Here is a 25,824-nt window from a genome sequence, read left to right on the forward strand (position 1 = left end):
TATATATATATATATATATATATATATGCTCCAATCGATTGACCTCTGTCAGATGTCTCCTGCATGTAACGGCTCCGTGATGGCTGCGAATTAGTAAAAATACCTTACAAGACTGAATGAAAATGTGTTTTATGCATTATAAGGCTTGAAGCATCAGAATCGGTGCTCCATATCAGACGATTTGGTACTCAGTATCGGCTCCAAGAATCCTGATCAAAGCATCCCTAATTATATATATGAGCAATATCACACGAGTAGCAGTGCGATATGGCTGTATATCGGCACTGGTGGGAGGCGTGCGTTGGTGCCTTAGTGCCCCCACCAGTGCCGATATACAGCCATTTCGCATTGCTACGAGTGATATTGCATTTATACAACGGTTTGACGGCATAATGTTGTATATAAAAACAAAATCAAACATGTAGAGTCTCAAAAACCCTTTTGTATGAGGAACTACTTTCTTCCGCGTTGGATTCAAATCATAAGCTGACAGTTAAACAGTTGAGCGTGCATCTTTTAAACTTTAGATCTGTAGTTTCTGCTTTTTGCCTGCTGTATGTGGGCGGAGTGATACACAAAGGGTAAAGAGGCTGTATGGATGCTGGTATTACTTAAATACAGTTGAAGTTAGAATTATCAGCCCCCCTTTGAATTTTTGTTGCTTTTTTTTATATTTCCCATATTATATTTAACAGAGCAAGGAATTTTTCACAGCATGTCTGATAATGTTTTTTCTTCTGGAGAAAGTCTTATTTGTTTTATTTCGGCTAAAATAAAAGCAGTTATTAATTTTTTAAACACCACTTTTAGGACACAATTATTATCCCCTTTAAGCTAACTTTTTTTTAAAGTTTTTTTTTTTTTTTCAATAGTCTACAGAACAAACCATCGTTATACAATAACTTGTCTAATAACCCTAACCTGCCTAGTTCACCTAATTAACCTAGTTAAGCCTTTAAATGTCACTTCAAGCTGTGTAGAAGTGTGTTGAAAAATATCTATTAAAATATTATTTACTGTCATCATGGCAAAGATAAAACAAATCAGTTATTAGAGATGAGTTATTAAAACTATAATGTTTAGAAATGTGTTGAAGAAATCTACTCTCTGTTGAACAGAAATAGGGGAAAAAAATAAACATTGGTTCTAACAGGGGCGGACAGGGGACAAAAATTCAGTCCTGGCACTGTAGCCACATCAGCCCACATTACCACACTGACATAGCCCCACCCACGGACACGCACATTCACTATTTATTTTGGTGTACAGATGGTGAAATAATATGACATTCTTGCCAGATTTTGATTACATCGGGGTAACCTTGGATTGGGTCGGCCTATCTTGAAATCAGGCAGCCATCGCCGATTGGTCCAAATGCTTAACATTTATTATTATTATTATTTTTATTATCATCATCATAATATCACATCTAGCAAGAGATAAAAGCTGCCTCCACGTAAAAACAATACATATATATATATATATATATATATATAAAAAAAAAAACTGACCGGCCCACATTTAAAAATTGGTCCGGCCCTTCTGGCATTTGCCAGAATTGCCAGTCTGCCCCTGGGTTCTAATAATTCAGAGGGGCTAATAATTCAGACTTCAACTGTATATCACGGCTATCAGCCAATCAGATTGGAGAACCAGACAGAACTGTTGTATAAATAAATAAATAAATAAATAAATAAATAAATAAATAAATAAATAAATAAATAAATAAATAAATAAATAAATAAATAAATAAATAAATATCTATCTATCTATCTATCTATCTATCTATCTATCTATCTCTATATATATATATATATTTATTTATTTATATATATATATATATATATATATATATATATATATATATATATATATATATATATATATATATATATATATATATATAGTTTCTTTAGTTAAACGCAAAATAATATAATTTGAAGAACTTTGTAAACCTGCAAACATTGCCTTCTATGGTAGGAAAAATAAACAGATATGCATGTCAGTGGTAACAGCTTTCTAACATTTTTCTAAATATTTTCTTTAGTGTTCAGCAGAAGAAAGAAACTCATAAAAGTTTAAATCAAGCAAGTAAATTGTGACAGAAATTTCATTTTTGGGTGAACTATTCATTTAAAATTCCAATATTTTTGCAAGAATTTTAATTGCAGTCATTATGATTACTAATAATATTCATATTTTCAGTACTCAAGCAGTCAAAATGTCCAAAAATGTATTTCAATCTACCTTTATAGGCTAATAACTAATGTAATGTGCACGTCATTTTTTTGCCAAGTATGATGCGAGTCTGGATTAACATTGATGTTGTCATTGTTTGAAACTGTAATCCATACCTATTCCCTACCCCTAAACCCAACCATAACTGTAAACTATTCCCAAAATCAGAGTTGAAAAAGAGTTAGATAACACTCATGTAGAAGTGCATAAACCTAACCATAAGCCTAAACTTAACATAACAGTAAACATATCCCTTAATTCTGATTGGAATGTTGGTTCAGGATCAACATAGATGTTAATCCAGGAACATGTCCTACTTGGTGAAATCAGGTTAGGGGATGTTATGCACTCCAAATAGAACGTTTGGTCCATTAAACTGCACATCTTCACTTCAAAAACACATTTAAAGTCAGCTTTCCGTTCCTGCAGATAGGTTGCACGTTAAACTCCATAGACAGCCTAAGCCTTGACAACTTGCTGAAATGATAACACTTCTGAAACTTCCTGCATGAAGATTTGCAGTTGTGTTTCACTGTGTTTTAGTGGTTGCGGTGTGTTCAAAGTTTGGCTAAACGGATCACTGATCTTGAACTTGTCTGGCTCGATGAAGCACAGAGAAGTGAAAACACTGAGAAAGCCTTTAAGACATGATTTCCTCCTCTTTAAACCACATACACAATATGGATCTTTTAGAAAAGCTCCAAAAATGGATCTGACTGTGTGCCAATTCAGATGCCAAGTAAGTGTGTATCTTTAGATCAGATCGATACCTGCTCCATAAACAGATTCTAGACTAAACTTGTCTGCATGACTGCGGATAAAATTTACTGGAACAGAATCTCTGAAGTCTGACAAGCGAAAACACACCGACAAGCAACAGTTTACTAATTGTAAGGATCCCTACACTTAAATGTCTGTGCACTCTCAGTGACAAAGGTACAAAATCTGTACACATTTGCACCTAAAAGGGAAATATTAGTACTTAGAAAGTACAAATGTGTGCTTCATAGTGAAGGGCCATGATTTGTACTGAGATCACCTGAAAGTTGAATAAATAAGACTTTGATTGATCTGTTTGGATAGACAATATTTGGCTGAGATGCAACAATAAGAAATAGGCATATAGGGGATACATTAGAGGTGCTGATAAAAAAATAAAGTAATTAAAGAAGTGAATGAATTTAAGCATCTTGGCATAACTCAAAATAGACATTAATTTAAAATTTGATAGTCATGTTAAAAATATGTGTAAGAAAGTTAAGCCAAGTCTAAACTGTTTTCATTTTATTAGAAGGTTTTTAACATATCACACTGCAAAATGATACATGCACACAATGATATTCTCTCACTTGACTTATTGCATTACATCTTGGTCACAAGCCTCTTCAACTACATTGAAGCCTATTGACTCAATATATAAACAAGCAGTTAAAATAATGGACTTAAAGCCTATGCGATGGCATCATTGCGATGTTTTATGTAAATATAACCTGTTTAGTTTTGATACTTTTATTCAATTTAGTTATCTTACATTGGTTTTTAAATGTTTAAATGATCATGTTCTGATCCTTTTTTCTGAGCTAATTAATTGGCATCAAACCTCCCTCAGAGTCAAGCAGGGAAACCGCTAAAGGTGACTGTCTAGTGGCAAAGTGTAAGACCTCGTTTGGTCAATCTGGCTTCTCTGTAAAGGGAGCCAAACTGTGGAATGATTTACCGGTTAGCTTAAAATCAGAATGTAATATAAATATTTTTAGTAGTGCTCTTAAAAAGTGGTAAAAAACAAAAGTGTTTGCACAAATAGTCTACTGTTAGTTGGTTGGATCATGTCGCCTTTGCTTTTGCCTGCAGTAATTTAATGTAAATAATTGTAATGTTGTGTATATGTATTTATTATATTTCCATTTTGCAAATTTTTAAGCCTCCTGTGGACAGGTGTTGAGAATTAGCAAGTTTTCTAAAACACTTAAACAAATGCATTTGGTTGTCTGGTGTAATTGTGATTTCCATGTCAAATAAATAAATAAATAAATAAATAAATAAATAAATACATAAATAAATACAAAAAATAAATTTGACAATCTGAGATTCAAATAAATCAAAATACTGAGCAAATCACTTAAAAGTTGTTAAATAATTTCTTAGCAATGCATATTAATAATAAAAAAGGCAGGAAAATTAGAAAACGTCTTGCAAATTACTCATATATTTTTGGCTTTGTTCACAAATACATAAGTACTTAAGACTGGTCACTAATATTACAAGTGATAAACTCTCCAACATTGATTTCACAACCAATTAACAACCAATACAGCAAAAAGCCTCTTCAGAATTACTCCATGCGTTATATTTGATTATTTTGTCTGATATAAGTTTTTAATTCCTTCTGTGGTGAAGCAGAAACTCAAAAACACAATGTGTTAATGCTTTGGGAATCTTTCCATGACACCCAAAACAACAGAAATAAGTTTATACTTGTGTTTTGGTGTTTCCAAGCAATTAATCTCAACCTCGAAACCCTATGAGCCAATCTATGCAATCAATTTCAGAAAGCTCACACCGAATCGAGCACCATGCAAATGAAAGAGCCGCTCTAAAAATTCCTCTTGGTCCTATTGGGAATAAGATCTGCCAGCCGCACCCCTGGGTCTCGCTGTTTCATCTTGCTCAGGATCGCTTGGGAAAGGAGATTGTGCTGAAATTAACAGCAACTTGAATCAGATCAACTCAAAAGGAGTCGAGGAACAATATAAGCAAGCGCAGCTCTGCCTGTGTGTGTGGCCTCATTTAGTTTGGCTCATAGCGGGTTGAAAATTACGCCCCATACTGTTTTAAAAGTTACAGTGGACCCGAGCAGACACACCCTATGGTTTTCCCAGGCGTCTTATACTTCAGGGCATTACGAGGTCAACTTGAACAAGAAAGCCTGCCAAAAGCAACAGAAAAGCTCTTGTATTAATAGTAGAATGAGCACACACAGGAACTCAGGGAATAACAAATGGAATAAGACAATAAAACTTTCCACATGTGATTAAAAGAGGATAGTTCACCCCAAAAGAAAAATGTCCTGTTAATTTACTCCAAGATCCATAACATACAAAACGTAGGCCACCATTTTCAGCTGAATCTGTGGTCCTTGTGATTAATTTAATTGAAGTTAATGGTGACTGTTTATTTAGATTACAAATAAACACAAACAAACGAGTCTAAATGAACTGTCAATACTTTTCATAGTGACACACTGAGGTCTTGTGAAGCAAAACGATTGGTCAGTACAAAAAAATTAACATTTTTTACAATATTAATAGCTTTTATCCACAGCCAGGTCAAACAGTCTCAGCACATGTGCGACTGTAGTCCGATTGTAGTGCTTTTGCCTTTGTTGACAAAATCACAAAGGCACACTTGAACAGGAGGTCATGTGATGTGGTTTGTTGGTAGATATTGTGTCACCAGCCCTCACACATTCATTCACCACATTTAGACTACATTCAGACTACAATCGGACAACAATCGAACTACAATCAGATTATATTAGGACTACATTGGGACTACATTCATACTACAATCCGACTACAATCACACTACGTTCAGACTACATTTGGACTACAATCAAACAACATTTGGACTACATTCAGCTACAATCTGACTACATTCAGACAACAATCGCACTACATTCAGACTACATTCGGAATATGTTCAGACTACAATCTGATGATATTCAGACTACAAACGCACTACATTCAAACTACAAATCGCACTACATTCAGATTAAAATCAGACTACAATCGCACTACATTCAGACTACAATCAAACTGCATTCAGACTACAATCACACTACATTCAGACTACATTTGGACTACTATTGCACTACATTTAGACTAAAATCAAACTACAATCAGACTACATTCGGAATGCATTCAGACCACAATCTGACAACATTTAGACTACAATCGCACTGCATTCAGATTACATTTGGACTACATTCGCACTACATTCAGACTACAATCAGACTACAATCAAAGTACATTCAGACTACATTCGGACTACAATCGGACTATAATCAGAATACATTCAGACTACAATCAGACTTGAACAGGAGGTCATGTGATGCGGTTTGTTGATACTGTAGATATTGGTGTTTGCTTCTCCAGCCCTCACCTTTGTCATTTAAACAACATGGCTACAATTGAACTACATTCAGACTACAACCAGACCACAATTGGACTACAATCAGACTACAATCGGAATACATTCAGACTTCAATCAGATTGCATTCAGACAACAATCAAACTACATTCAGACTACATTTGGAGTCCATTCAGACTATGATCTGACAACATTTAGACTATAACCGCACTATATTCAGACTACATTTGGACTACAATCGCACTACATTCAGACTACAATCGGACTTCAATCAGACTACAATCGGAATACATTCAGACTACAACCAGACTGCATTAAGACTATAATCGCACTATATTCACACTACATTCGGACATCAGAGCGAACTATTTGACCAGGCTGTGGATTTAAGCTAATATTGTAAATAATGTGCAATTTTGGACTGATCATGTCACTTTTTCTTTTTCAAATGTTTCCCAAATAATGTTAAACAGAGCAAGGAATTTTTTACAGTATTTCCTATAATATTATAAAATCAAAATTATTAGCCCTCTAAAGCAATATTTTTTTCTCTCGACACCATTACAATAATAATATTTCAACAAAATATATTTAAAATAATATATTTAAACAATTAACAGGACATTTTGTTTTTTGGCTGAGCTATCCGCTTAAGTGGTAAATGTGAGGGTGATGTGGTGGAAATGACAACTACAACTTGTTTTCCCCAATGCTAATAACTCTGAACAGGACAGACAGTGCGGGTGCTTGATAATGCTGACTGTTGTGTCTAGACCCACACTAAATCCAGCCTCAAACCTAACATGATCATGAGTAACACGTTGAGTCACGCTTGGCTCTCCCGAAACAACTAAACTCTTTCAGATGGTCTGGAATCAGTTTAGTGAAGCTGATGTGACTGCATTTATCAGGTATGAAATTGAGAATAACCGAGAAATGCATCACGACTGCAAATGCAATTCATTAGGAAATGAAGCTCAAATTCCTGTTGCTCGAAGGTCATGGGTTCACTTCCCAGTATCTTTGTAAGGCTTATGTGCATGCTATATATATTGAAAAGAAAAGAAAAAACATGAACAGTAACATGAACTAACAATGAACAACTGTATTTACATTCACTAACGTTAACTAACATGAACAAATGCAGTAATAAATGTATTGTTCATTCTTTGTTCATCTTAGTAAACGCATTAACTAATACAACCTGATTGTAAAGTGTCCCCAGTGTTTGTTGTCAACAAATGAAAGTGGTTTATCTGCATATGTTTGCATCCTTTCGAAATGTAATGCATACAAATATGCGGAGTCCAATCCGACTAATGAAGATCAGCATTTATCGACAGACCTCCATTACATCACCGCAAGGTCACATTGCAATGAATCTTCCATTTGTGAACGTTGCGGCCGACAGCTTCCTCAGCTCACGAGCCTGAAACATCATCTAAGCCTGAACTGAAAGCAGAAAAACATCCCCACAGAAAAAAGAGGGGGAAAAAAATCACGTCATTATCATGCCAAGGGAGGGATCGTGTTTACCGTCCAAATGTTTATATTTTAGATGTTGAGAGATAAAGCTGAGCAACAGAAGTATATGATTACTACAGTTAGCTACAGTTTCAGCTATCTGACTGTTTTCCTTTTAACTTCAAAAAGTGTTTCTTGAGCAATTCACAATGATTTCTGAAAGATTATATGACTCTGAAGATTGGGGTAATGATGCTGCCCACATAGAAATATGACATACGGCAGGGGTTCTCAACTGGTTTGGCCATGGGACCCACATTTTTACATGGTCATCAAGCCGCGACCCAAATTTTTAGGAACTATAATATAATTTTAGGAATTACAATTAATTTGTATTTATTTGTTAACATAAACAAGTAGTGACAGATACATCATAAGAAATTCTCCAAGACTTACAAATAATCACTATTTTATTGCTGTCATTTAATAAAATTAATCAAATTATAGAAATATTACAATGTAAAATCGACAAATACTGTTAATAATAAACTGTTAATAAAACATGCTTTCTGTTTTCTAAATGTTGTTTTAATGTAGAAGGTTTCCTGCTCTCTTATGAGAGCACCTCACTACATATGACACTGAGGGCTCTATTTTGACGGTCCATGCGCAGAGCGCAAAACGCAGGGCGCAAACACTTTCAGGGCGTGTCAGGACGCGTTTTTGCTAATTTAAGGATGGGAAATCTGCCTTGCGCCGTGGCGCATGGTCTAAAAGGGTTTAGTTTATTTTCTTAATGAGTTATAGGTGTTTTTTGAGAGTAAACCAATTAGAGTCTCATCTCACATTCCCTTTAAGAGTCAGCTGCGTCACGCCAAGAGCGCATTCGCTATTTACAGGACGCAAAGTAAGTTTAAGTGGAAAAAATGAGCATTTCACAAGCAAACAGTTAACAGTTTTTAACAGAAAACTGTTGAACAGAGCATCTACTGCGTGAGAATGAGAGATAAATTAACTACTTTCACATTCGCTCTTGGATAGGGAAACCTTTACGCACAGGCATCGATTAGCCTATAAATAATTAATTGCGTTTGTTAAGCGCAAATATTCGTTTCAAAACTATTTCTAAATTCAGTTCTAATTTCTAGCAAACGAATAAATGAACAATAAAAACAAAATGTGCTCAAAAACCTGAGTTATATCCTAAAACACATGCTGTGCCCCATATGGTCTAAAACCTGACAGGTGGGCAAATTTTAGCTTGTTTTTAATAAAACAAATATAAATATGGATATAATAAATAATACTGCTAATAATAATAACATTATACAAAAGCAAAGTGTTATGAATGAACTGAAAAAGCCTCCCGAGATGAAGAAGACATAAAAGCAGTGCTTTTTTATATTTATGTAGGCTAGAAAATAATGTTTTGTAATATTTTAATCCTTTGTATTTATATCCTATATCTATTCTTATTATATCCTTAATATTTAAATTTTTTCATATGTAAAGATATTTGCCTATTGCTCTCTTGTGTGTATTAAGCAGTGCGTAAGCGAGGCGCAACTCTGCGTCGGAGTTTAGACCGGGTTAGTTTTGGTCTAATGAAAAATCTATTATAGTTTCTCAAAATAGCAACGCGCCAGCGGTCCGCCTCAGAACGCCTTCCTTTTTAGATTAGAACGCCAATGGGCGCACAAATGAGCGCTAATGCATTTGCTATTTAAACAGCGTAGCGCAACGCCTCAAAACGACTCTTGCGCCAAGCTTAAACTACCAAAAGACTATTGCGCCGCGCCTTGCGCCACACTGCGCCGGGTGTATGATAAGGCCCTGAGGCTTGTCATCAATATATATATACATACTTTACATATTCGGGGTTGTACTTGTGCTTCGACATATTTGTGGCAATAATTAAATGACATTTCACATATCAAACGGTGGAGTTGTTGCGCACGCATTTTAAAATAAAAGTCCGGTATAAGCAAAATAAGTAAAAAATTTAACTTCAGTTGTTTTTTTTTAACCACACACTCGGCGACCCACCAGTTGAGAAACACTGACATACGGTAATATATGCAAATTAAATATAGTCACACAAGTTCAAATTTGGATAGGGCTAAACTGTTATGCTAACTGTGCGCTAGTTTGTGCACTGAGACTAAGAACCAGATTTTGCTTGAAATTAATTGTATTTTCTTTCAATTTCTACATATGGTGACTAAAATATTATTTGAATAAATATATCTGTTTAATTAATCAGTTTTGTTTAAATGCACCAAAATACATTGCCTATATTCACTGAGAAACGGATAAAAAAATATTCATTTTCAAAATGGGATGTACTTATATATGCTGAGCACTGTATATATCATCAGGATATAAGATGAAATAATAATAATAAAATAGCTATTTTAATAGGGAAAATTCCACAATTTTTCCGTTTTTGTTGTATTTTTGCAGCTTGAGAAACTTCTTTCATAAAAATGTAGTGAGCGCCGACTTGTGATGTGAACAGCAGTGCTTGTGTTTGAGATCTCACTGAAGACTTCTAGAACAAATGGCTTTAGTTCATTTAGACAGAAAAGCTTTCTTTCAGATGAGCGGACGGAATACAGACAGATTGAACACATTATCATTATTATGATGATATTTTTCCCCACGGCACACAGAGGCTCCTGCAGGACGGCCTGATGACGAGGGCTCTGGCTTGTTTTAGCACTTTGCACATCAGTGAGGAAAAAAAAAACATGTTTCATATCAAGCTAAAAAAAAACTGTGAAGAACTAAAACTGAAGCCTGAAGGATGTGTGTCTTTCTATAGCCCTCATGTGGTTAAGCATGCAAAACTGTTCACACAAAACCGACACGTACTTGACCGTGTTTTACAGTTTTTCTCAGAAAGGCAGACCACTTTAAGTATATACACAAAAAATACTAATTAATATCGTGAAAACCCTTCACTGGTCAATGAGTTTGGGCTACAGCTGCATGATATTGCAAAAAAAGGGCATTAAAGAGGACCTATTATGCAAAAAATCACTTATATAAGAGGTTTAAACACTGTTGTGTGGCAACAGTCAAGACTATAACCAGCTTCTAAATGTTTTAATCTTATTTTTCCAGTCTGCAGAAACACTTTGATTGACATTCTCCCTTTGTACGTGTCATCAGAGGGGGAAAGCCCCACCATAAGTAACCATCTGTCCCTCATTAGCATACTGTAGGACAGTGGTCCCCATCTTTTTTTTCACCGCGGGCCGGTCAACTGTTGTCAATTTTACAACGGTCCGGTGTGGGCCAGGGGCGGTCTTCATGTGAACACAGCTACTGCGCTCCTGCATCCAGGTTAATCATGAACAACTCAGTGAGCATGCGCTAGTTGCACATCGTGGTCTCATATAGATACACATTGCAATGATTTCAGGTACTTACTTAGCGATGCACACACACATATATGCACAATCCTTAAATACTCTGCTGAGTTGGACTCTATAATGCCTGTTTTATAACTTTAAACTATCAATAACCACCAATGAGCTATATTCTATCCTTCTTCCTGATCCGTGTTGGATTTTGGCATAGTCCATTTCACGTGAGATGGCGGGGTGAGTGGAACCAAGTCGCAGGGGGAATATTTTCTACAGAAATAATTTATGATTTTTTATGTGGCCCGGTACCAATTGTTCCACGGACCGGTACCGGTCCGCGGCCCGGTGGTTGGGGACCACTGCTGTAGGACATTAGTCTCGTTTTTGAATCCTCCACTTTGCTGATGCACAGGCATTTATAGCTCCGCCCTCTTTTGAAAAGATCACAGTCTTGTTTACATTTAAAGCAACGTTCATCACAATTAGGATTAAAGACAAAAAGGGTCAGCTTCAGAGTTATAAAACATTATCTGTGTAGTATTTTGATCTTAAACTTCACACACACACTCTAGGGACACCAGAGACTTATTTTAAATCTTAAAATCTTTTAAATCTTTTTTTTCATATATATATATACACACACACACACACACACACACACATATACATATATATGTATATTGTACTGTCTGGAGCCAGCACCTAAGCTTTTCACTCATCATATCACACGTGCTGCTGATGATGTGACAATAAAAGTGATTTAAAAAGTCTAAAATCTGACTTGACTGTTTACATGTTTTAGAGCTCCTGAAAAATAAAAGGAAGTAATATAAATAAATAAGTATATATAATAATAAATAAAATCAATGGGCGAAGTGGTGGCGCAGTAGGTAGTGCTGTCGCCTCACAGCAAGAAGGTCGCTGGTTCGAGCCTCGGCTCAGTTGGCGTTTCTGTGTGGAGTTTGCATGTTCTCCCTGCGTTCGTGTGGGTTTCCTCCGAGTGCTCCGGTGTCCCCCACAGTGCAAAGACATGCAGGCTAAATTGTACGTAGTGTATGAGTGAGTGTGTGAATGTGTGTGTGGATGTTTCCCAGAGATGGGTTGCGGCTGTAAGGGCATCTGCTGCGTAAAAACTTGCTGGATGAGTAGGCGGTTCATTCCGCTGTGGCAACCCCTGAATAATAAAGGAACTAAGCCGACAAAAAAAAGAACGAATGAATGAATAAAATAAATTGCATAAATTATTTTACCAGTATTGAATACAGAAATTGAATAATGAAATTTAAAATAACACGGTACAGTCTTCACCATAAATAATTAAATACAATAAAATTATCAATACGGCTGGTGCAGTGACTCAGTGGTTAGCACTGGTGCATAAAACATATGCCAGAATAGTTGGTGGTTCATTCTGCTGTGGCAACCCCTGATAAATAAAGAACTAAGCCGAAGGAAAATTAATAACTTAATAATCAATAATTAAATACAAATGCAAATGTCGGCTCAAATGTGATGAAAGTCATTAACTAACTACATCCAAAATAATTGCTGGCTACTGCTCCAGAACCTAAACATTCCATTAACATCCCAGTCTGATCACCGTTTAACAGCACAATTCAGCAAATTGCTGTTTTACAAGTTATTTTTATAAGCCTGAAACCATTACGATAATAAGCAGCACAATGGAGAAGGCAAACAGCACTTGAGGGAGGACACAGAGTTGCTAATATGAGACAGCGATGTAAATGAGAGAGTGTTTAAAGGCTGTAATGGCGAGCCAGAGAAAAAACACGCAGCTTGACTTCATAGACAGACAGAGAAAGCAAGCTGTTCGGGTCAGCGCCAGTCCATTACGCCTCAAAGCTTTACACTAGGAGGGACGTCTATTTTTGTGAGCAAAATAATGAATGGTAGACAATCTGTTGAGCATACGATGATTACGACACACATGCGGCTTATGGAGTCAATATCAAAGTGGATGCACAACCAGGGTGCAAATTATTCATCGACAATCAGGGATAGAGGTAATGTTAGTTTGTGCAATATGCCTTATTCAACCAAATTTATACATTTAATTCAACTATTTATAAAACTTGTTGAATAGTTCAGTGTTTTGAGTGATACTGATTGGCTCTCTCAGCAGTTGTGTTGTTTTTGATATAAAGTAATTCCTGAAACAATAAATGGTTGCTGTTGGATTACAAATTACTTTAAATACATGATATTTTTACCCTGTAAGATGCATGATCAGGTTTGACTGCCTATTAGGGCTGCACGATTTATCGTATTATGATCATGATAATGATATTTGTGGCCCACGATCAATAATTAAACATTGTCGCAATTTTACAGTTTAAAGACCAAGCTGTTATTTTAATGGGCAGAGTTTACGGATTGTACCGCATCACAAGCATGAGGTGACTGCGTCTAGATTGCAAGTGTTTTTTTTTCAGGAATGCAATGTTGATCAGGTAACCTTTGCTCCTGTTTAGTCCAAACTTTCCAAGGTAACATAACAAACCTCATTAACCAGCTTAAAAATCATCACAAAGTGGCTGTCATCAGTGGGTTAATGCATTCTGCTATGCATTTTTCTATGCATTATTAACATCACTAAAACAAATAACCAAATAACTAAAAGTTAACCAAATATTCGTGGAGATTCAGCTGTTTTTTTTTTTTTTCTGATGCGTTTGCCAAAACACTGTTTCCAATTGATTCAATGTAAAAAAAAATAAAAAATAAATAAAGTGATTGTTGGCCTGTTCATCTGATGCAACTTTTATTATTTACAAAAATATAAAATGTAATTAAAAGCTTCAGATCATTTAAACTCAATTTCAAAAGAAGACTAGCCTATTTGATGCATTAAATAATGAAATCGATAACTCATTTCTTTTATTTCCGATTAGACCATGCACTTTATTCTGTTTGACAATTTACTATATATATATATATATATATATATATATATATATATATATATATATATATATATATATGTGTATGTATATATATATATATATATGTGTATGTATATATATATATATATATGTGTATGTATATATATATATATATATATGTGTATGTATATATATATATATATATATATATGTGTATGTATATATATATATATATATATATGTGTATGTATATATATATATATATATATATATATATATATATATATATATATACACGTGTGTGTGTGTGTGTGTGTGTGTGTGTGTGTGTGTGTGTGTGTGTATAGATATATTTAATTATTTTTAACAGAGCAAGGAAATTTTCATAGTATGTCTGATAATATTTTTTCTTCTGGAGAAAGTCTTATTTGTTTTATTTCGGCTAGAATAAAAGCAGTTTTTCATTTTTTAAAAGACATTTTTGGGACAAAATTATTAGCCCCTTTAAGCTAATTTTTTTTGGGATAATCTACAGAACAAACCATCGTTATAGAATAACTTGTCTAATTACCCAAACCTGCCTAGTTCACCTTATTAACCTACTTAAACCTTTAAATGTTATTTTTAGCTGTATAGAAGTGTCTTGAAAAATATCAAGTCAAATATTATTTACTGTCATCATGTCAAAGATAAAATAAATCCGTTATTAGAAATAAGTTTTTAAAACTACTATGTTTAGAAATGTGCTAAAACAATCTTCCCTCCATTAAACAGAAATTGGTGAAAAAAATAAACAGGGGTGGTAATAATTCAGGGGGGCTAATAATTCTGACTTCAACTGTATGTATTCAAAGCTGTTCGGTCTCCATAAACTTTGTTTCCGCCATGGACTCCACATCCCGAATTTAACGCGATTACCAAAAACAACTTTCCCCCGCGTCACTACCAGTGTGTGGTACATTCTACATCACTTCCGGTGCGTGGTAATTTCCCTTTCTGTAAGAAATCTGTAATTGTAAATTTGTTTCGGGACTTGTAAAAGTGTTTTGCGTCTTGTTAATTTGTTTTCTAAAATTTACATTTGTTTCGTCCTTGGTAAAATGGTTTGTCCTATGTAATTGTGTCTGATCACAGGTAAAAATGTTTTTCAAAATGTAAATTTGTCTCGAGCTTTGTAAAAGTGTTTCAAACTTTGTAATGTTGTTTTGCACTTCTCGGCCACCGTAGTTACGTCCTGAAACGCATCTTTTGGTGTGCACAATGTGCTTTGTGTTTTTTTTCTCTCTCTCTTTCTCTCTGGCTGCGTCCGAAACCGCCAACTACTCAGTAGGTACTGCATTTGAATTTAAACGTACTACTCGGCCGTTAGAAAAGTACGTTCTATACAGTATGAATGTAAAAAGTATGAATGGAATTCGGACGTACTACATCCGCCATTTTGTCATGGTCATGTGACCTACCTGCGTCAGTTGTGTCGCCTCACTTCCATTCATGAATTCTCTCACGGGGCATTATGGGATAGCGCAGCGTGCATGGGATGCGCACTTTAGAATCTCGCTGGAAGTAGTAAGTCATCCGGGTACTTTTCGCCTACTGATTTTCGAATTCTATGAATTCGGACACACTACTCGGCTCGCATACTGATTTTAGCGTACTATATAGTATGGAAGTATGCGGTTTCGGACACAGCCTCTGTGTTTTCTCTCTCTCCTTGCAGGTAACTGTGTCCACCTGGTAGCGATCATTGGATCTTTCCAGTGATTGGCTGTTGGGAGAGGAGAGAGAGCTCCTTCAGCTGCACTTCAAACCAGTGTTGGTGGTGACAAGATCGTGCAGTGGCTGAGCTCTTCTCCACATACAGACCTGTTGTTTGGTAGAGTTTACAGATATGATTCAGCTTAATTAGCTTCTGTATGGTGAAGCTATTGGAGTCAGACTTCTACTTTCAATGATCTTCTTGTTAACATCTAATAATTCAACCAAAGAGAAGTGAGTCTGGTTGATTTGTTTGTTTGTTTATTTTAAGAGTGCCATTTTTGTTTTGAAATCCGTTTTCTCCTGTTTTTGATTAGTAAAGGGAGTTAGTTTATGTTTATGTATTTTTTTGTGTTTCTTTTATTTCAGATTAGCAAGACATTATATTAGGAGTTAGCTTGTTTTTGTTTGTTTTGGCCTTGCCCCCTTCTGAATTAATAAAGGGCTCGAAATTGCGACCATTTTGGTCACATATGCGCCCGAAATTTTACCTATGCGACCTCAAAATATATTTGGGAGCATTTGTGCGAGTGCTAAAATTGTTGTGTTGAGTTTTTACAGCAAAATGTTTACCACAACTTGCTGCAGTAAACAAAGCCAAGTCCATAATGCTTGCCCCGCCTTCATGCTCTTCTTATTGGCCCACTGCTCTAGCACTGAAATATCAGCTGTCAATCACTCAGTCAATGCCTTCTGGCTTTGACTACTACCGCGAAAAATTGTAAAGCGCTGAAGATGAGAATGAAGATAACACTTACAGATTTTGTTTTAGAAACTATGGCATCTAAAGTTACAACTTATGACACATCTTACTAGTTATCATGTGCTGAATGTTAATCCACCATCTACACTTTTAGAAGAGTGGATAAAAGACTTCCATTGGCTTCAAGTCCGCAATGAAAAGTCTGTGGGATGAAATTTTCAGGTAACTGTTTGCCGCATCTAGCACGAGAGCTTCTGTTTAATCCTTCATATAATCGCCAGATGCTGCCGCCGTGCAAGTGGCAGCTATATGTCAAATATAACACCACATACACCATTGCAAACAGGCTTACACTGAGTAAACTAGTATATAACGTATGCATATAATATACAGTATATGTCAAAAACATCAGTGCAATATTAGACAGAGAACGGCACAGTTATACCATTAACAGATTCATTCATGTCAAGCAGTGCGTTCAGGGCCGGTGAGCACTCCGTGTACCTTTTAGTCGCTCAGTTATGTAAAAAAAAATCTTTTTTCTTGTGATAACTGGATTTCGTTGAGACATATTTTTCTCACGCGCGCATATATATTTTTTTGTTATATAATTGCATATAATTTATTTAGGATTATAATTTTATATATATATATATATATATATATATATATATATAAAATTAGATATAATTTTGCATACAATTAATTTTTTGCTTGTTAGTTTGATTAGTTTTGATTTCAAATGCAATAAATATGTATGTATAAAACTTGTAGTAACGGTGCTTATAAGTGCGACTACATTTTGGCTGATGCACCTAAATTTTTAAAAGTTAGGAGCATTGGTGCTACGAAGCAAAAAGGTTAGTTTCGAGCCCTGTAATACCGTTTTCTTTGTTATATTCTGATATATGTAAATAAACTTTTCTCCTAAAAAGATTGTAACGACAGGTATGAAAGCACCCTCAGACTCAACATTGCAGAAGTTGCCATGCGACTATTGCCAATAAGCATTGCGATATCGATGTTGAAAGGATATGCAGTGCAGCCCTAATGAATACGTACAAATAAATTGCATTCATTATTACAGATTATTAGTCAACCATTGGCCAAAATCCATTCAAATTATTCCAAAACCATGATATGATTATGACTGGTCCAAGTGAATCAACCTTTGGCTATTTTAAACACAGCCAAAATCACATGACATCAACACGAAAAGGGAAGTCAAAGATGGCAAAAGTATTTTAATGCACTAAACACCATGCACTGACAACTGTGCACGAAAACCCTCATTTAGAAAGAAAACTGGATTTTGATTTTGATCCATGGTGACTTCCAGAAGGTGTTAAATCAGAGATGCTTTTACTTGCCTTGAGGTCAGTATTCAGAGGCTTTGGGCTCTCAGTACTTTTGACAGACCGAAACGCTAAAAGAGTTGTCCTTTGAACTGTGAGTTATTAGAGAGGATATGAACACAGTCAGTGTAATACATCACATTAAAAGTGCCTCAGGGCCACTGAAGGTTTGCAAGCGCCTTCATCTGACTGAACACACTGAAAACACGCAGTCAGATGCAAAAAAGCAAAGACCTTGTTGAGTGTATCGCTCCATGCTTAAGAACAAAACCTCTTTGTGCGGCTCTGAAAAGCTACATCGCTTCAGTGGCGGAGCGTTTATTTGATAACAGGCAAGAGTCAGGCAGAAAAAGCAGTGTTTTAGATCAGGATTCACATGTTAAGTCAAATTTAAGACTTTTTAAGACCATTATGAATTCAATTTCACACTTTTAGAGAGCTAAACGCTATGGATTTTTAAAATTTATTCACCCCACCCAAAAAAAATCTAATTAGTTTTTTATTATGCTTTAAAAACTATAATAAACTAAAATATATGCACAGCAGTGTGTCCAGGTCAGTGTCCTCATCATATATGGATGACAATAGAGAAAATTTAATTGAATGCTATTGTAAGAAAGACCATCAGGTCAAATTGGTAAACAGAGTTTGTTAATAGTTGTATTGAGATGGATTGTTGGTGATTAGATGTGTGTTGGCTTGACATAGGTAGCTTTGCATGGATATAGGAAAATGAAGACCAATTTAAAAATAATTAAGACCTACAAGACGATATTTCAGCAAATTTAAAAGGTGCCCTATAATGAAAATCTGCGTTTATCAAGGCATAGTAGAATAATAAAAGATCTGTGTATAGAAATGGGCATACTGTGAGCCAGGGGTGAACAAACCTTGTTCCTGGACAGCCACCTTTCTGCAGATTTCAGTTGCAACCCATATCAAACACACCTGCCTGTAATTATCACGTCCTAATTAATTGGTTCAGGTGTGTTTGATTTGGGTACCAACTGAAATCTGCAGGAACGTGGCTCTCCAGGAACAGGGTTTGCCACCCCTGCTGTGAGCCTTAGAGACCATTGTTTCCTGGGTCTCATGTAAATTATACGAGTGTAAAACTCTGGTGGAAAAGGGGTCAATAAGAAGACAAAACAAACTGTGATAAATCTCACGGGCCCAACCCTTCTCATTTGCATGTATGCCTACTTTAGGTCATTCATCCGGACTTGACAAGCAGCCGCCCAAATTTAACTTTTGATAAAAGGTGTTATTGAGATGTATTGTTAGTGATCGAATGAGTGTTAGCCTGATTGAAAATTATACAAGATAATAATTCAGTGAATTTAATACTTTAAAGCCTAAGTTTTATTTTATTTTTTTTATTTAAAACATTTTAAGACTCTTTAGTACTTAGAGGACACCATGAGAGGTGATAAAAACAGGTAAACATAAGAAGTATTTAAAAATTAAAAATGGATGTATGAACCTTCAGGATGCACTGGGGCTGTTTGCTGGCGAGTGAAACGCGGCTGCGATGAGAATTAGCACCTCCAAGTCCGAGGCCATGGTGCTCCACCGGAAAAAGGTGGTTTGCCATCTCCAGGTTTGAGGAAAGTCCTTACCCTAGGTGGAGATTAAGTATCTTGGGGTTTTGTTTAGGAGTGAGGGAAGGATGGAACATGAGGTTGACAGGCGGATTGGTGCAGCGCCAGCAGTAATGCGGTCGATGTACCAGTCCGTTATGGTGAAGAAGGAGCTGAGCCGAAAGACAATCTATGTTCCTACTCTCACCTATGGTCATGAGCTTTGGGTCATGACTGAAAGGATAAGATCTTGGATACAAGCGGCCGAAATTAGTTTCCTTCGAAGGGTGGCAGGGCACATCCTTATAGATAGGGTGAGGAGCTCTGTTGACCGGGTGGAGCACGGAGTAGAGCCGCTGCTCTTCCACATCGAGAGAAGTCAGCTGAGGTGGCTCGGGCATCTGTTTCGGATGCCTCCTAGATGACTACCTAGGGAGGTGTTCCAGGCATGTCCCACCGGGAGGAGGCCTCGGAGAAGTCCCAGAACAAACTGGAGGGACTATGTCGGCTGGCCTGGGAACGCCTTGGGATCCCCCCGGAGGAGCTGGAGGAAGTGTCTGGGGAGAGGGAAGTCTGGGGTTCTCTCCTAAGACTGCTGCCCCCGCGACCCCGCCCCGGAAAAGTAGACGAAAATGAATGAATGAATGAATGAATTATATATGGATGTATATCTAGCAAGTAATTAATTCATGTGTACATGAGGTCAGGATAATTGGCATGGAAATGGCAGCATATATGGGGAAATGTCTTTTGTTTTTTCACTAAAGATTTGAGTGCCTGGAACTAAAGAGATAAAGAATATCAATAAAATCCTTCAAGAGTTTGATTGATTCTCAACTAAATTGAGCATCTTAAGTCCCTACATGATTCCTTTTTGGGGTGTTTATGCTATTGTTTTGATGGAATTAAACTTTAATCAATTTCAGGCCCCGTTTTAGCAGGATGTTTTCACATCTCTATTTTGGAAAAAGTCAGGAAAGTGGGTGTGTCTAGCTCTGTTTGGGTGGGAGTGTCGGGGGTTAGAAAATGGGCAGGGTTTGAATAAAAATGGGAGTTGCCATTTGGGCACGCGCTGAGGACAGAGGAAATACAAACACACACACACTGCTCATAATATCTTAAAAACCTTTTCCTTATCTTATAAACATGTGATTTTGGGTTTTTATGTTAAGGATCACTCTTTAAAAGATGCTGGTTTTATTATAAATTTTATTTTATTATTATGTAAATTTCACATACATAAAGCCAAGTTTTCCAAAAGCAAACCTCTCTTCATGGTGTTAGAAAAAGAGATTCAAATGTATATAAAAGTGATTTCCAAGTCTCAAAATAGAAAAGCAATTAAAACAATTAATATATGCTCCTACTTTAACATTTTTACATAAAATGTTTGTATATATGCATTTCCTGTAAAAAAAAAAAAAGTGCATTACTAACTCTTGTAAATAACTAAAATTCTAAAATGTGCGAAACATATTTGTATGTAATTTGTATTGTGTAATAATAATTATTGCATAATGCAAACTAATTATTATGTAATTATGTACCCTCTCCTCTGTTTTTTTTTTCTCTTCTCCTTTGTTTTTTCACTTATTTCATTCCTGTTAAGAAATATAATGTGATTGTATTGTATTGTATAAGAAAACTGTACATGTTTGTTCTTGTTAATAAAAAAAAAAAAAAACACACACACACACACACACACAGAGGAGAAAGACAGTGTGTTTAATGATGGTGAAATGTTTGATACCGCACGTCGTATTGGAGAAAAAAAGCCTCTGCATTTCTCTGTAAAATACGATGAAAATTCAACACGACAGTCGGCAAAAGTTTGCTTACACACAGAGAGCAGCATTTACAGCGGATCTTTCAATATTGTAGTGATATCAACGTACTGTAAACTAAGTTACTTAGAAATCATTTTGACTAAGGTCTGTCTTTAAACACTGAAAGAGTACAGCCGACCATACGAACTATAACTTTGCCATCTGAATGAACAAAGAAAGGGCGCTGATCGCACACATTTACTGAATCTGTAGACAGGACAATCAGCTTATACTGAAGCTGCGTCTTTTTTAAAGGAGACGAGCAGCAAATCCGGATCTCACCATTGATGAGAAATGCTCTCCAGTAAAAAATGTTCCAAACAAACGCTTTTCAGCCGCGCGTCGCGTCTACGGATCCTCACGTGAGTCTAGCAGCGCACTCATAGAGAGAAAATGAAAACAAAACCTTCACATTATCAAAGCAACACTGGCGACCCGTATCTCCAAACAACTCTTATTCTTTTCCCACTACTTTTGGCAACACGACGTGTGTCGTCTCTCTGCCGTCTGAACACTGTTTCAGGTATAGTCTAAGAAAGCTAGCATGCATATTAATGAAGTTGCAGCGCATACATAATGGCGCGCGCTGATTGGTTTGAACCAAGCCTTACTCATGAATGAATGCAACACACTCAGAGACGTAATACGGGACACTCTGGCACAGACGTCCAGTCTGCACGCTGGAATACACGGTAAGATCTCATGGCCGTGACGCAGCTTCAAAAATTCGTTTCAAACCGGAAAATTTGCTCAAAATAACGCAAAACCATTCAATTTTCACTTTTTAGTGAGATATATGTGTCCTAATGGTGTTTTTAGCAGTGTGGGACACATATACGACTGTCAACAGCTCAAAAAATGTGTTTTGGTGTTTCCTGACCCTTTAGGCCCCGTTTACACTAATGCATTTTAGTTTGAAAACGCATAAGTTTTGCTACGGTTACGCCATCCGTCCACACTACGCCGGAGTTCTCGAGTGCCGAAAATGGAGCGTTTCGAAAACGCTGGAGAGGCCGTTTTCATTCTGAAACGCTGCTGCTCCGTCTCAGTGTGGATGATGGAAAACGGAGACATCTGAAAACGGAGGCGGGGCTGCAGACATTCGCCTCTCTGATTGGGGCTTTTCCTCAATATTAAGTAGCCTAACACACACAGTTCAGTCCTGCATCCTCTCCTTGTAAGTTCAGACTTCGCAAGTTTGATCAAGACTGCAGTCTCTTCTTCTCAGACTGATATGGAAAACAGACTATACCGAGGAAACGGGTAAATCTTCAAAGGGAACAGTGTACTTTATAACTTCATTCACATCACCCTTGCTACGTTGTTTCACTTTCTCAACAATAAAATGTAAACATGATTTAAGGAACTGCCTATTTTCATTTTAATATTAGCAACTTAACAGACAGCAGAAATGTTGAGGCGTCGTGCTGCATTTATGAGCGTCATCTTCACTGTGTGGATATTTATAACAAAACGGAGCCAATAACAACTGCCTCCTTTCAATTTCAGTGAAAATACGAAACACAGCCTCTCTTTTGCTGAATATCAGTTTAATAATCGATAATGGCCATTATAAAAGTATAACATACAATAAGTTTATACATTATAGGAATTTTAAGGCAAGCGATCAGTCAATATACAGAATGTAGGCTACGTGCTTACGTTAATCATTAACTTATCTTTGCGCTCAGCCAAAACACGTTACCTGAGAACAAGTAATAGATTCCAATGACCAAAGTCAGGGAATATGCAGTTAGATAAAGACAACAAGATGAATGAAATATCCCGTTTAATAAATATAGTGAGATTAGATCCAGCGGGAGATGCTTGATGAGAAGTCCGACCAGCAGAGCTCTTATCTGGGTAGATGGGCTGCAGCGCTGGGTAAAACGCGAGTGTGGACGCGGATCGTTTTCATTCTAAAACGCCGTTTTAAAACTAAAACGCACTCGTGTAAACGGGGCCTTAAACAGCAACAGTCATAGAGTTGAAGGTAATACTGTTAGCCATCCAGTGAATTTTCCATGTTAACAAAGCAAAGAAATGTTTACAGTATTTCCACACCATTTCATATAATATGCTTTCTTCTGGAAAAGTCTTATTCGTTTTACTTTGGCTAGAATAAAAGCAGTTTTATTTATTTTTTTAATGAATATTGTTGGTCCCCCTTTTTTTTTGATTGGCTACAGACCAAACCACTGTTGTCCAATCACCAATGACTTGCCTAGTTACCCCAATTAAGTCTTCTTGTAAAGTAACTATAAAAAAATATTATGCACTGTCATAAATACAAAAAGACAAAATAAATTATTTAAATTAGAAATCACTTTTACCATTAACACCTCTCGTAAATCCAGTAAAAAAGGATCTTTTAGTTGGCTGTGCCTTTGATTTGCTGCTGTCAGTAAAATATGGATTAATCTTCTCATGTGCTGAAAGTGTAAAGAGAAATCATTCGCCCTCTGCGCCTCCAAGCCATAAAGACAGCGCTCAGCCATGCTAAATATAAAGATTTGATGTCTTATTATAAATCATTCACATGTGGAATGTTTCTGTGCCATACTTTGACATGATTTCATTGCATTAATGCAGCATGTGCTGGATTTGTGTGTCACAGCATCTCAAAGTCTTCCTTTTTCTCAAACAGCAACTTAAATGACACATTTCTTGTGCATTAGTCATGCATAGCAAGGTGGAGAGTCAAAAACAACACAAGGAAGCCAACTCTCCTGAACAGTTCAATTCCAGCCCTGTGCACTGTCAGAAAGCTGTCACTGTGATGTTACCCTTTCAAAATGGTACATGTTTATACTTAAATGGCACATGATAGTATTTAAAAGAACCCATATTGGTATCTTAAATCTACATATATTAGTATTTGTAGAATCAGAATGAGATTTTGTCATCAAATGTATGCAAAATCCAAGCAGCAACATCCTGCTCTCCCTCTGTAATCTAATACGGAAGTAACTGAATTCTTTACAAATTTCTGTTGAGCTCACTGTTAAAATGGCCAACTTAACAGCAGAAAAAAAGGTGTTTACAGTCTGGTACAACAAGTGATTTTGATGTGTATATAGCTAATACTACACTTCATGACAACTGTGAAGGGGGTGATTTATATATATATATATATTTAATAAGTCATCCATTTATTTATATTGAGTTATATTTAGTCTGCATAATTAAGGGTGTGGTCACTTGAGTGACAGCTTGGTCTTGCTGCTCGTCGTCACTTCACCTCGGCTGATTCCGGCTGATTAGCCGCTGAACTCGGCATATTCATCGTAGTTTTGTTTTGTTTTGTGTGGCTTTACAAAGTCAGTTGCCTTCAAGATTTTTTTCCTACAATCTTCAGATACTATAGCATGCTGTGTGCACTTATTTGTGTTCACAAACCATTCACATGGCCTCCATTTCCTAGGTGAGTGAAATTACATAATTATACCATTTCTATAAAGGTATTTGTTTTATTTAAGATCATTTAGAATTTTCTTTAGAGCTGTAATGCAGAATCGGACAGATTGATTAGCTGTAGGCAGGGCCGGCGCGTCCATAGAGGCGACCTAGGCGGACGCCTAGGGCGGCAGTATAGAGAGGGCGGCATCCGCGACACCTCCCTTACCACCCGCGTCCTCAGTTATGTCCGCGACACCTCCCTCACCACCCACGTCCTCAGATATATTCGCGCATAGACGCAAGAATAGAAAGGGCGGCATCAGCGACACCTCCATCAGCACCCGCGTGTCCTCAGTTATATCCGCGCATAGTGCGGCAGAATAGAGGTCCGCGACACCCACGCGTCCTAGGTTATATCCGCGCATAGGGTGGCAGAATAGAGAGTGCGGTGTCCGCGACACCTCCCTCCCTCAGCACCCGCGCATCCTAAGTTATATCCGCGCATAGGGCGACAGAACAGAGGTCTGCAACACCTCACTTCATTTTCATAACCGGTCACTTTCGTTTTCACATTGGGGTTGAGGGCGGCTAGATCGTCCTCTGCCTAGAGCGGCAGTTCAGCTTGCTCCGGCCCTGGCTGTAGGCTCTAGAACAGTCATCTGAAGTGTTGTGTTATCTTACACTGTTATGCTGGATTTCATCAATAGCCCTGCATTTACTAACACAGACTATATCTGAAGTGTTTGGAAGTAATTCATGGTTTCCTCCAGAAAAACGTCATAAGAACAATGTGGCTCGATGTGTAACAACAGTGATTTTAAAAAGACTAAACACTTTACTAACCTAGTACACAGTCAAGCACATGTGGTCAGAACACAAACAAGGCATGTTTCTCCCAAAGAAAAGCCCGTCTAACAAAATGCTAGCAACTGTAGCTCCGCTCAAACTGCCCTTTTTTGGTTACCTCCGGTCAATGCAAACAAAATGGCGATGCTTGGCCAAGCCCACTTCATTTACGTTTGTCAGAAACCTATGAGTTACATCACGGATACTACGTCCATATTTTTTACAGCCTATAACA

General features: G+C 36.7%; 1 protein-coding gene and 2 long non-coding RNA genes across 6 annotated transcripts in view; 2 read left to right on the forward strand and 1 right to left on the reverse strand.

Annotated features, from left to right (window-relative positions):
* Window positions 1-25,824, reverse strand: part of ptprea (protein tyrosine phosphatase receptor type Ea) — a 189,084-nt gene that overhangs the window by 142,875 nt on the left and 20,385 nt on the right. The window lies entirely within an intron of this gene.
* LOC148679619 (uncharacterized) lies at window positions 18,625-22,393 on the forward strand. The gene is made up of 3 exons (XR_015944922.1): window positions 18,625-18,818; window positions 18,981-20,666; window positions 21,160-22,393. It is a non-coding gene; the product is annotated as an uncharacterized LOC148679619 (long non-coding RNA).
* The window catches only part of LOC147841562 (uncharacterized), a 2,392-nt gene continuing 59 nt past the window's right edge, over window positions 23,492-25,824 (forward strand). Inside the window, exons 1-3 of the long non-coding RNA XR_015504691.1 lie at window positions 23,492-24,914; window positions 25,067-25,171; window positions 25,251-25,824. The exon at window positions 25,251-25,824 is cut by the window's right edge and continues 59 nt beyond it. This is a non-coding gene — a long non-coding RNA (uncharacterized LOC147841562). The remainder of the gene's footprint in view (window positions 24,915-25,066; window positions 25,172-25,250) is intronic.

This window comes from Danio rerio, chromosome 12 (assembly GCF_052040795.2).
Source record: "Danio rerio strain M-AB ecotype USA chromosome 12, GRCz13ab, whole genome shotgun sequence".
Classification (NCBI taxonomy): Eukaryota; Metazoa; Chordata; class Actinopteri; order Cypriniformes; family Danionidae; genus Danio; species Danio rerio.